Here is a 12,318-nt window from a genome sequence, read left to right as displayed (position 1 = left end):
TGGGGCTGTGCGCGGGAGCCCAGGCACGCAGGGGCAGGCCCCAACCAGCTGCACACGTCTCTGCTGGGGAGGAGAGCGCTAGGGAAGCTACGTGTGTGAGGCAGCTGCTGGGCGCCCAGGGAGTCAGCCTCCGGGTGTGCGGGGCTGCAGACCCCAGCCAGGGGCCCTGGGAGCCTGGTGCACTCCGTGCAGCGCTGAGTCTGGGCGGCCAAGCAACCGCTGGAGGAGCCCTGCACTAGCCCTTCCCTTCCCTCGCACAGAGCTCTTCCTGCTGGAGCCCTTGGCAGTGTGCAAGCCACTGGCCCCTAAGCCCTCCGCAAGGACGCCTGGGGCCTAGGTGCAAAGGCAAGGCAGGAGCGGAGCCGAGGCCAGGAAGGCGCCAGTGGCGTCTCCCAGCCTCGCGCAGCCTGCTCCTTCCTGGGCAGGAAGCCTAGCAGGGGGGCAAGTCTGGGCAAGGCTCGCCCAGGGCAGAGCAGCCTCGCGCCAGCAACTCTGCCAGATCGGGCCTCTGAGCAGAGCTGGAGCTCTGCCGTCCTGGAGGCGCACTCGGCTCCAGCCAAGTAGGGCTTGAGCCAAACGAGGCTGGGCTGCCTCTTTTTCCCTCGAGGAGGCTCGCCTCCCCGCCAGCTGTTCACTCGGCTTCCAGGTGGGTGCGCTCTTCGCCTCCTGCAGGTCTTGGCTCAGGGGCTGCTTGCCCTGAGCTGGGGCTGTGCGCGGGAGCTCAGGAACGCAGGGGCAGGCCCCAACCAGCTGCACACGTCTCTGCTGGGGAGGAGAGCGCTAGGGAAGCTACGTGTGTGAGGAAGCTGCTGGGCGCCCAGGGAGTCAGCCTCCGGGTGTGCGGGGCTGCAGACCCCAGCCAGGGGCCCTGGGAGCCTGGTGCACTCCGTGCGGCGCTGAGTCTGGGCGGCCAAGCAACCGCTGGAGGAGCCCTGCACTAGCCCTTCCCTTCCCTCGCACAGAGCTCTTCCTGCTGGAGCCTTGGGCAGTGTGCAAGCCACCGGCCCCTAAGCCCTCCCCAAGGACGCCTGGGGCCTAGGTGCAAAGGCAAGGCAGGAGCGGAGCTGAGGCCAGGAAGGCGCCAGTGGCGTCTCATAGCCTCGCGCAGCCAGCTCCTTCCTTGGCAGGAAGCCTATCAGCGAGGCAAGTCTGGGCAAGGCTCGCCCAGGGCAGAGCAGCCTCGCGCCAGCAACTCTGCCAGATCGGGCCTCTGAGCAGAGCTGGAGCTCTGCAGTCCTGGAGGCGCACTCGGCTCCAGCCAAGTAGGGCTTGAGCCAAACGAGGCTGGGCTGCCTCTTCTTCCCTCCAGGAGGCTCGCCTCCCCGCCAGCTGTTCACTCGGCTTCCAGGTGGGGGCGCTCTGCTCCTCCTGCAGGTCTTGGCTCAGGGGCTGCTTGCCCTGAGCTGGGGCTGTGCGCGGGAGCCCAGGCACGCAGGGGCAGGCCCCAACCAGCTGCACACGTCTCTGCTGGGGAGGAGAGCGCTAGGGAAGCTACGTGTGTGAGTCAGCTGCTGGGCGCCCAGGGAGTCAGCCTCCGGGTGTGCGGGGCTGCAGACCCCAGCCAGGGGCCCTGGGAGCCTGGTGCACTCCGTGCAGCGCTGAGTCTGGGCGACCAAGCAACCGCTGGAGGAGCCCTGCACTAGCCCTTCCCTTCCCTCGCACAGAGCTCTTCCTGCTGGAGCCCTTGGCAGTGTGCAAGCCACTGGCCCCTAAGCCCTCCCCAAGGACGCCTGGGGCCTAGGTGCAAAGGCAAGGCAGGAGCGGAGCTGAGGCCAGGAAGGCGCCAGTGGCGTCTCCCAGCCTCGCGCAGCCTGCTCCTTCCTGGGCAGAAAGCCTAGCAGAGAGGCAAGTCTGGGCAAGGCTCGCCCAGGGCAGAGCAGCCTCGCTCCAGCAACTCTGCCAGATCGGGCCTCTGAGCAGAGCCGGAGCTCTGCCGTCCTGGAGGTGCACTGGGCTCCAGCCAAGTAGGGCTTGAGCCAAACGAGGCTGGGCTGCCTCTTCTTCCCTCGAGGAGGCTCGCCTCCCCGCCAGCTGTTCACTCGGCTTCCAGGTGGGTGCGCTCTTCGCCTCCTGCAGGTCTTGGCTCAGGGGCTGCTTGCCCTGAGCTGGGGCTGTGCGCGGGAGCCCAGGCACGCAGGGGGAGGCCCCAACCAGCTGCACACGTCTCTGCTGGGGAGGAGAGCGCTAGGGAAGCTACGTGTGTGAGGCAGCTGCTGGGCGCCCAGGGAGTCAGCCTCCGGGTGTGCGGGGCTGCAGACCCCAGCCAGGGGCCCTGGGAGCCTGGTGCACTCCGTGCCGAGCTGAGACTGGGCGGAAAAGCAACCGCTGGAGGAGCCCTGCACTAGCCCTTCCCTTCCCTCGCACAGAGCTCTTCCTGCTGGAGCCCTTGGCAGTGTGCAAGCCACCGGCCCCTAAGCCCTCCCCAAGGACGCCTGGGGCCTAGGTGCAAAGGCAAGGCAGGAGCGGAGCTGAGGCCAGGAAGGCGCCAGTGGCCTCTACCAGCCTCGCGCAGCCTGCTCCTTCCAGGGCAGGAAGCCTAGCAGAGAGGTAAGTCTGGGCAAGGCTCGCCCAGGGCAGAGCAGCCTCGCTCCAGCAACTCTGCCAGATCGGGCCTCTGAGCAGAGCCAGAGCTCTGCCGTTCTGGAGGTGCACTGGGCTCCAGCCAAGTAGGGCTTGAGCCAAACGAGGCTGGGCTGCCTCTTCTTCCCTCGAGGAGGCTGGCCTCCCCGCCAGCTGTTCACTCGGCTTCCAGGTGGGGGCGCTCTGCGCCTCCTGCAGGTCTTGGCTCAGGGGCTGCTTGCCCTGAGCTGGGGCTGTGGGCGGGAGCCCAGGCACGCAGGGGCAGGCCCCAACCAGCTGCACACGTCTCTGCTGGGGAGGAGAGCGCTAGGGATGCTACGTGTGTGAGGCAGCTGCTGGGCGCCCAGGGAGTCAGCCTCCGGGTGTGCGGGGCTGCAGACCCCAGCCAGGGGCCCTGAGAGCCTGGTGCACTCCTTGCCGAGCTGAGTCTGGGCGGCCAAGCAACCGCTGGAGGGGCCCTGCATTAGCCCTTCCCTTCCCTCGCACAGAGCTCTTCCTGCTGGAGCCCTTGGCAGTGTGCAAGCCACCGGCCCCTAAGCCCTCCCCAAGGACGCCTGGGGCCTAGGTGCAAAGGCAAGGCAGGAGCGGAGCTGAGGCCAGGAAGGCGCCAGTGGCGTCTCCCAGCCTCGCGCAGCCTGCTCCTTCCTGGGCAGGAAGCCTAGCAGCGAGGCAAGTCTGGGCAATGCTCGCCCAGGGCAGAGCAGCCTCGCGCCAGCAAGTCTGCCAGATCGGGCCTCTGAGCAGAGCTGGAGCTCTGCGCCCTGGAGGCGCACTCGTCTCCAGCCAAGTAGGGCTTGAGCCAAACGAGGCTGGGCTGCCTCTTCTTCCCTCGAGGAGGCTCGCCTTCCCGCCAGGTGTTCACTCGGCTTCCAGGTGGGGGCGCTCTGCGCCTCCTGCAGGTCTTGGCTCAGGGGCTGCTTGCCCTGAGCTGGGGCTGTGGGTGGGAGCCCAGGCACGCAGGGGAAGGCCCCAACCAGCTGCACACGTCTCTGCTGGGGAGGAGAGCGCTAGGGAAGCTACGTGTGTGAGGCAGCTGCTGGGCGCCCAGGGAGTCAGCCTCCGGGTGTGCGGGGCTGCAGACCCCAGCCAGGGGCCCTGGGAGCCTGGTGCACTCCGTGCCGAGCTGAGTCTGGGCGGCCAAGCAACCGCTGGAGGAGCCCTGCACTAGCCCTTCCCTTCCCTCGCACAGAGCTCTTCCTGCTGGAGCCCTTGGCAGTGTGCAAGCCACCGGCCCCTAAGCCCTCCCCAAGGACGCCTGGGGCCTAGGTGCAAAGGCAAGGCAGGAGCGGAGCTGAGGCCAGGAAGGCGCCAGTGGCGTCTCCCAGCCTCGCGCAGCCTGCTCCTTCCTGGGCAGGAAGCCTAGCAGCGAGGCAAGTCTGGGCAAGGCTCGCCCAGGGCAGAGCAGCCTCGCGCCTGCAACTCTGCCAGATCGGGCCTCTGAGCAGAGCTGGAGCTCTGCCGTCCTGGAGGCGCACTTGGCTCCAGCCAAGTAGGGCTTGAGCCAAACGAGGCTGGGCTGCCTCTTCTTCCCTCGAGGAGGCTCGCCTCCCCGCCAGCTGTTCACTCGGCTTCCAGGTGGGGGCGCTCTGCCCCTCCTGCAGGTCTTGGCTCAGGGGCTGCTTGCCCAGAGCTGGGGCTGGGCGCGGGAGCCCAGGCACGCAGGGGCAGGCCCCAACCAGCTGCACACGTCTCTGCTGGGGAGGAGAGCGCTAGGGAAGCTACGTGTGTGAGGCAGCTGCTGGGCGCCCAGGGAGTCAGCCTCCGGGTGTGCGGGGCTGCAGACCCCAGTCAGGGGCCCTGGGAGCCTGGTGCACTCCGTGCCGAGCTGAGTCTGGGCGGCCAAGCAACCGCTGGAGGAGCCCTGCACTAGCCCTTCCCTTCCCTCGCACAGAGCTCTTCCTGCTGGAGCCCTTGGCAGTGTGCAAGCCACCGGCCCCTAAGCCCTCCCCAAGGACGCCTGGGGCCTAAGGGCAATGGCAAGGCAGGAGCGGAGCTGAGGCCAGGAAGGCGCCAGTGGCGTCTCCCAGCCTCGCGCAGCCTGCTCCTTTCTGGGCAGGAAGCCTAGCAGCGAGGCAATTCTGGGCAAGGCTCGCCCAGGGCAGAGCAGCCTCGCACCAGCAACTCTGCCAGATCGGGCCTCTGAGCAGAGCTGGAGCTCTGCCGTTCTGGAGGCGCACTCGGCTCCAGCCAAGTAGGGCTTGAGCCAAACGAGGCTGGGCTGCCTCTTCTTCCTTCGATGAGGCTCGCCTCCCAGCCAGCTGTTCACTCGGCTTCCAGGTGGGGGCGCTCTGCGCCTCCTGCAGGTCTTGGCTCAGGGGCTTCTTGCCCTGAGCTGGGGCTGTGCGCGGGAGCCCAGGCACGCAGGGGCAGGCACCAACCAGCTGCAGACGTCTCTGCTGGGGAGGAGAGCGCTAGGGAAGCTACGTGTGTGAGGCAGCTGCTGGGCACCCAGGGAGTCAGCCTCCGGGTGTGCGGGGCTGCAGACCCCAGCCAGGGGCCCTGGGAGCCTGGTGCACTCCGTGCGGCGCTGAGCCTGGGCGGCCAAGCAACCGCTGGAGGAGCCCTGCACTAGCCCTTCCCTTCCCTCGCACAGAGCTCTTCCTGCTGGAGCCCTTGGCAGTGTGCAAGCCACCGGCCCCTAAGCCCTCCCCAAGGACGCCTGGGGCCTAGGTGCAAAGGCAAGGCAGGAGCGGAGCTGAGGCCAGGAAGGCGCCAGTGGCGTCTCCCAGCCTCGCGCAGCCTGCTCCTTCCTGGGCAGGAAGCCTAGCAGCGAGGCAAGTCTGGGCAAGGCTCGCCCAGGGCAGAGCAGCCTCGCGCCAGCAACTCTGCCAGATCGGGCCTCTGAGCAGAGCTGGAGCTATGCGCCCTGGAGGCGCACTCGGCTCCAGCCAAGTAGGGCTTGAACCAAACGAGGCTGGGCTGCCTCTTCTTCCCTCGAGGAGGCTCGCCTTCCCGCCAGGTGTTCACTCGGCTTCCAGGTGGGGGCGCTCTGCGCCTCCTGCAGGTCTTGGCTCAGGGGCTGCTTGCCCTGAGCTGGGGCTGTGCGCGGGAGCCCAGGCACGCAGGGGCAGGCCCCAACCAGCTGCACACGTCTCTGCTGGGGAGGAGAGCGCTAGGGAAGCTACGTGTGTGAGGCAGCTGCTTGGCGCTCTGGGAGTCAGCCTCCGGGTGTGCGGGGCTGCAGACCCCAGCCAGGGGCCCTGGGAGCCTGGTGCACTCCGTGCAGCGCTGAGTCTGGGCGGCCAAGCAACCGCTGGAGGAGCCCTGCAATAGCCCTTCCCTTCCCTCGCACAGAGCTCTTCCTGCTGGAGCCTTGGGCAGTGTGCAAGCCACCGGCCCCTAAGCCCTCCCCAAGGACGCCTGGGGCCTAGGTGCAAAGGCAAGGCAGGAGCCGAGCTGAGGCCAGGAAGGCGCCAGTGGCGTCTCCCAGCCTCGCGCAGCCAGCTCCTTCCTTGGCAGGAAGCCTATCAGCGAGGCAAGTCTGGGCAAGGCTCGCCCAGGGCAGAGCAGAGTCGCGCCAGCAACTCTGCCAGATCGGGCCTCTGAACAGAGCTGGAGCTCTGCCTTCCTGGAGGTGCACTGGGCTCCAGCCAAGTAGGGCTTGAGCCAAACGAGGCTGGGCTGCCTCTTCTTCCCTCCAGGAGGCTCGCCTCCCCGCCAGCTGTTCACTCGGCTTCCAGGTGGGGGCGCTCTGCGCCTCATGCAGGTCTTGGCTCAGGGGCTGCTTGCCCTGAGCTGGGGCTGTGGGCGGGAGCCCAGGCACGCAGGGGCAGGCCCCAACCAGTTGCACACGTCTCTGCCGGGGAGGAGAGCGCTAGGGAAGCTACGTGTGTGAGGCAGCTGCTGGTCGCCCAGGGAGTGAGCCTCCGGGTGTGCGGGGCTGCAGACCCCAGCCAGGGGCCCTGGGAGCCTGGTGCACTCCGTTCCAAGCTGAGGCTGGGCGGCCAAGCAACCGCTGGAGGAGCCCTGCACTAGCCCTTCCCTTCCCTCGCACAGAGCTCTTCCTGCTGGAGCCCTTGGCAGTGTGCAAGCCACCGGCCCCTAAGCCCTCCACAAGGACGCCTGGGTCCTAGGTGTAAAGACAAGGCAGGAGCGGAGCCGAGGCCAGGAAGGCGCCAGTGGCGTCTCCCAGCCTCGCGCAGCCTGCTCCTTCCTGGGCAGGAAGCCTAGCAGGGGGGCAAGTCTGGGCAAGGCTCGCCCAGGGCAGAGCAGCCTCGCGCCAGCAACTCTGCCAGATCGGGCCTCTGAGCAGAGCTGGAGCTCTGCCGTCCTGGAGGCGCACTCGGCTCCAGCCAAGTAGGGCTTGAGCCAAACGAGGCTGGGCTGCCTCTTTTTCCCTCGAGGAGGCTCGCCTCCCCGCCAGCTGTTCACTCGGCTTCCAGGTGGGTGCGCTCTTCGCCTCCTGCAGGTCTTGGCTCAGGGGCTGCTTGCCCTGAGCTGGGGCTGTGCGCGGGAGCTCAGGAACGCAGGGGCAGGCCCCAACCAGATGCACACGTCTCTGCTGGGGAGGAGAGCGCTAGGGAAGCTACGTGTGTGAGGAAGCTGCTGGGCGCCCAGGGAGTCAGCCTCCGGGTGTGCGGGGCTGCAGACCCCAGCCAGGGGCCCTGGGAGCCTGGTGCACTCCGTGCCGAGCTGAGTCTGGGCGGCCAAGCAACCGCTGGAGGAGCCCTGCACTAGCCCTTCCCTTCCCTCGCACAGAGCTCTTCCTGCTGGAGCCTTGGGCAGTGTGCAAGCCACCGGCCCCTAAGACCTCCCCAAGGACGCCTGGGGCCTAGGTGCAAAGGCAAGGCAGGAGCGGAGCTGAGGCCAGGAAGGCGCCAGTGGCGTCTCATAGCCTCGCGCAGCCAGCTCCTTCCTTGGCAGGAAGCCTATCAGCGAGGCAAGTCTGGGCAAGGCTCGCCCAGGGCAGAGCAGCCTCGCGCCAGCAACTCTGCCAGATCGGGCCTCTGAGCAGAGCTGGAGCTCTGCAGTCCTGGAGGCGCACTCGGCTCCAGCCAAGTAGGGCTTGAGCCAAACGAGGCTGGGCTGCCTCTTCTTCCCTCCAGGAGGCTCGCCTCCCCACCAGCTGTTCACTCGGCTTCCAGGTGGGGGCGCTCTGCTCCTCCTGCAGGTCTTGGCTCAGGGGCTGCTTGCCCTGAGCTGGGGCTGTGCGCGGGAGCCCAGGCACGCAGGGGCAGGCCCCAACCAGCTGCACACGTCTCTGCTGGGGAGGAGAGCGCTAGGGAAGCTACGTGTGTGAGTCAGCTGCTGGGCGCCCAGGGAGTCAGCCTCCGGGTGTGCGGGGCTGCAGACCCCAGCCAGGGGCCCTGGGAGCCTGGTGCACTCCGTGCAGCGCTGAGTCTGGGCGACCAAGCAACCGCTGGAGGAGCCCTGCACTAGCCCTTCCCTTCCCTCGCACAGAGCTCTTCCTGCTGGAGCCCTTGGCAGTGTGCAAGCCACTGGCCCCTAAGCCCTCCCCAAGGACGCCTGGGGCCTAGGTGCAAAGGCAAGGCAGGAGCGGAGCTGAGGCCAGGAAGGCGCCAGTGGCGTCTCCCAGCCTCGCGCAGCCTGCTCCTTCCTGGGCAGAAAGCCTAGCAGAGAGGCAAGTCTGGGCAAGGCTCGCCCAGGGCAGAGCAGCCTCGCTCCAGCAACTCTGCCAGATCGGGCCTCTGAGCAGAGCCGGAGCTCTGCCGTCCTGGAGGTGCACTGGGCTCCAGCCAAGTAGGGCTTGAGCCAAACGAGGCTGGGCTGCCTCTTCTTCCCTCGAGGAGGCTCGCCTCCCCGCCAGCTGTTCACTCGGCTTCCAGGTGGGTGCGCTCTTCGCCTCCTGCAGGTCTTGGCTCAGGGGCTGCTTGCCCTGAGCTGGGGCTGTGCGCGGGAGCCCAGGCACGCAGGGGGAGGCCCCAACCAGCTGCACACGTCTCTGCTGGGGAGGAGAGCGCTAGGGAAGCTACGTGTGTGAGGCAGCTGCTGGGCGCCCAGGGAGTCAGCCTCCGGGTGTGCGGGGCTGCAGACCCCAGCCAGGGGCCCTGGGAGCCTGGTGCACTCCGTGCCGAGCTGAGTCTGGGCGGCCAAGCAACCGCTGGAGGAGCCCTGCACTAGCCCTTCCCTTTCCTCGCACAGAGCTCTTCCTGCTGGAGCCCTTGGCAGTGTGCAAGCCACCGGCCCCTAAGCCCTCCCCAAGGACGCCTGGGGCCTAGGTGCAAAGGCAAGGCAGGAGCGGAGCTGAGGCCAGGAAGGCGCCAGTGGCCTCTACCAGCCTCGCGCAGCCTGCTCCTTCCAGGGCAGGAAGCCTAGCAGAGAGGTAAGTCTGGGCAAGGCTCGCCCAGGGCAGAGCAGCCTCGCTCCAGCAACTCTGCCAGATCGGGCCTCTGAGCAGAGCCAGAGCTCTGCCGTTCTGGAGGTGCACTGGGCTCCAGCCAAGTAGGGCTTGAGCCAAACGAGGCTGGGCTGCCTCTTCTTCCCTCGAGGAGGCTCGCCTCCCCGCCAGCTGTTCACTCGGCTTCCAGGTGGGGGCGCTCTTCGCCTCTTGCAGGTCTTGGCTCAGGGGCTGCTTGCCCTGACCTGGGGAATGTGGGCGGGAGCCCAGGCACGCAGGGGCAGGCCCCAACCAGCTGCACACGTCTCTGCTGGGGAGGAGAGCGCTAGGGAAGCTACGTGTGTGAGGCAGCTGCTGGGCGCCCAGGGAGTCAGCCTCCGGGTGTGCGGGGTTGCAGACCCCAGCCAGGGGCCCTGGGAGCCTGGTGCACTCCGTGCGGCGCTGAGTCTGGGCGGCCAAGCAACCGCTGGAGGAGCCCTGCACTAGCCCTTCCCTTCCCTCGCACAGAGCTCTTCCTGCTGGAGCCCTTGGCAGTGTGCAAGCCACCGGCCCCTAAGCCCTCCCCAAGGACGCCTGGGGCCTAGGTGCAAAGGCAAGGCAGGAGCCGAGCTGAGGCCAGGAAGGCGCCAGTGGCATCTCCCAGCCTCGCGCAGCCAGCTCCTTCCTTGGCAGGAAGCCTATCAGCGAGGCAAGTCTGGGCAAGGCTAGCCCAGGGCAGAGCAGCCTCGCGCCAGCAACTCTGCCAGATCGGGCCTCTGAGCAGAGCTGGAGCTCTGCCGTCCTGGAGGCGCACTCGGCTCCAGCCAAGTAGGGCTTGAGCCAAACGAGCCTGGGCTGCCTCTACTTCCCTCGAGGAGGCTCGCCTCCCCGCCAGCTGTTCACTCGGCTTCCAGGTGGGGGCGCTCTGCGCCTCCTGCAGGTCTTGTCTCAGGGGCTGCTTGCCCTGAGCTGGGGCTCTGCGCGGGAGCCCAGGCACGCAGGGGCAGGCCCCAACCAGCTGCACACGTCTCTGCTGGGGAGGAGAGCGCTAGGGAAGCTACGTGTGTGAGGCAGCTGCTGGGCGCCCAGGGAGTCAGCCTCCGGGTGTGCGGGGTTGCAGACCCCAGCCAGGGGCCCTGGGAGCCTGGTGCACTCCGTGCCGAGCTGAGTCTGGGCGGCCAAGCAACCGCTGGAGGAGCCCTGCACTAGCCCTTCCCTTCCCTCGCACAGAGCTCTTCCTGCTGGAGCCCTTGGCAGTGTGCAAGCCACCGGCCCCTAAGCCCTTCCCAAGGACGCCTGGGGCCTAGGTGCAAAGGCAAGGCAGGAGCCGAGCTGAGGCCAGGAAGGCGCCAGTGGCGTCTCCCAGCCTCGCGCAGCCAGCTCCTTCCTAGGCAGGAAGCCTATCAGCGAGGGAAGTCTGGGCAAGGCTCGCCCAGGGCAGAGCAGCCTCGCGCCAGCAACTCTGCCAGATCGGGCCTCTGAGCAGAGCTGGAGCTCTGCCGTCCTGGAGTAGCACTCGGCTCCAGCCAAGTAGGGCTTGAGCCAAACGAGGCTGGGCTGCCTCTTCTTCCCTCCAGGAGGCTCGCCTCCCCGCCAGCTGTTCACTCGGCTTCCAGGTGGGGGCGCTCTGCGCCTCCTGCAGGTCTTGGCTCAGGGGCTGCTTGCCCTGAGCTGGGGCTGTGCGCGGGAGCCCAGGCACGCAGGGGCAGGCCCCAACCAGCTGCACACGTCTCTGCTGGGGAGGAGAGCGCTAGGGAAGCTACGTGTGTGAGGCAGCTGCTGGGCGCCCAGGGAGTCAGCCTCCGGGTGTGCGGGGCTGCAGACCCCAGCCAGGGGCCCTGGGAGCCTGGTGCACTCCGTGCAGCGCTGAGTCTGGGCGACCAAGCAACCGCTGGAGGAGCCCTGCACTAGCCCTTCCCTTCCCTCGCACAGAGCTCTACCTGCTGGAGCCCTTGGCAGTGTGCAAGCCACTGGCCCCTAAGCCCTCCCCAAGGACGCCTGGGGCCTAGGTGCAAAGGCAAGGCAGGAGCGGAGCTGAGGCCAGGAAGGCGCCAGTGGCGTCTCCCAGCCTCGCGCAGCCTGCTCCTTCCTGGGCAGAAAGCCTAGCAGAGAGGCAAGTCTGGGCAAGGCTCGCCCAGGGCAGAGCAGCCTCGCTCCAGCAACTCTGCCAGATCGGGCCTCTGAGCAGAGCCGGAGCTCTCCCGTCCTGGAGGTGCACTGGGCTCCAGCCAAGTAGGGCTTGAGCCAAACGAGGCTGGGCTGCCTCTTCTTCCCTCGAGGAGGCTCGCCTCCCCGCCAGCTGTTCACTCGGCTTCCATGTGGGGGCGATCTTCGCCTCCTGCAGGTCTTGGCTCAGGGGCTGATTGCCCTGAGCTGGGGCTCTGCGCAGGAGCCCAGGCACGCAGGGGCAGGCCCAACCAGCTGCACACGTCTCTGCTGGGGAGGAGAGCGCTAGGGAAGCTACGTGTGTGAGGCAGCTGCTGGGCGCCCAGGGAGTCAGCCTCCGGGTGTGCAGGGCTGCAGACCCCAGCCAGGGGCCCTGGGAGCCTGGTGCACTCCGTGCAGCGCTGAGTCTGGGCGACCAAGCAACCGCTGGAGGAGCCCTGCACTAGCCCTTCCCTTCCCTCGCACAGAGCTCTTCCTGCTGGAGCCCTTGGCAGTGTGCAAGTCACCGGCCCCTAAGCCCTCCCCAAGAACGCCTGGGGCCTAGGTGCAAAGGCAAGGCAGGAGCCGAGCTGAGGCCAGGAAGGCGCCAGTGGCGTCTCCCAGCTTCGCGCAGCCAGCTTCTTCCTTGGCAGGAAGCCTATCAGCGAGGCAAGTCTGGGCAAGGCTCGCCCAGGGCAGAGCAGCCTCGCGCCAGCAACTCTGCCAGATGGGGCCTCTGAGCAGAGCTGGAGCTCTGCCCTCCTGGAGTAGCACTCGGCTCCAGCCAAGTAGGGCTTGAGCCAAACGAGCCTGGGCTGCCTCTACTTCCCTCAAGGAGGCTCGCCTCCCCGCCAGCTGTTCACTCGGCTTCCAGGTGGGGGCGCTCTGCGCCTCCTGCAGGTCTTGGCTCAGGGGCTGCTTGCCCTGAGCTGGGGCTGTGCGCGGGAGCAAAGGCACGCAGGGGCAGGCCCCAACCATTTGCACACGTCTCTGCTGGGGAGGAGAGCGCTAGGGAAGCTACGTGTGTGAGGCAGCTGCTGGGCGCCCAGGGAGTCAGCCTCCGGGTGTGCGGGGCTGCAGACCCCAGCCAGGGGCCCTGGGAGCCTGGTGCACTCCGTGCGGCGCTGAGTCTGGGCGGCCAAGCAACCGCTGGAGCAGCCCTGCACTAGCCCTTCCCTTCCCTCGCACAGAGCTCTTCCTGCTGGAGCCCTTGGCAGTGTGCAAGCCACCGGCCCCTAAGCCCTCCCCAAGGAGGCCTGGGGCCTAGGTGCCAAGGCAAGGCAGGAGCGGAGCTGAGGCCAGGAAGGCGCCAGTGG

This window comes from Ovis canadensis, chromosome 21, assembly GCF_042477335.2.
Source record: "Ovis canadensis isolate MfBH-ARS-UI-01 breed Bighorn chromosome 21, ARS-UI_OviCan_v2, whole genome shotgun sequence".
NCBI lineage: Eukaryota > Metazoa > Chordata > Mammalia > Artiodactyla > Bovidae > Ovis > Ovis canadensis.
Note: the sequence above shows the minus strand (reverse complement) of the source record.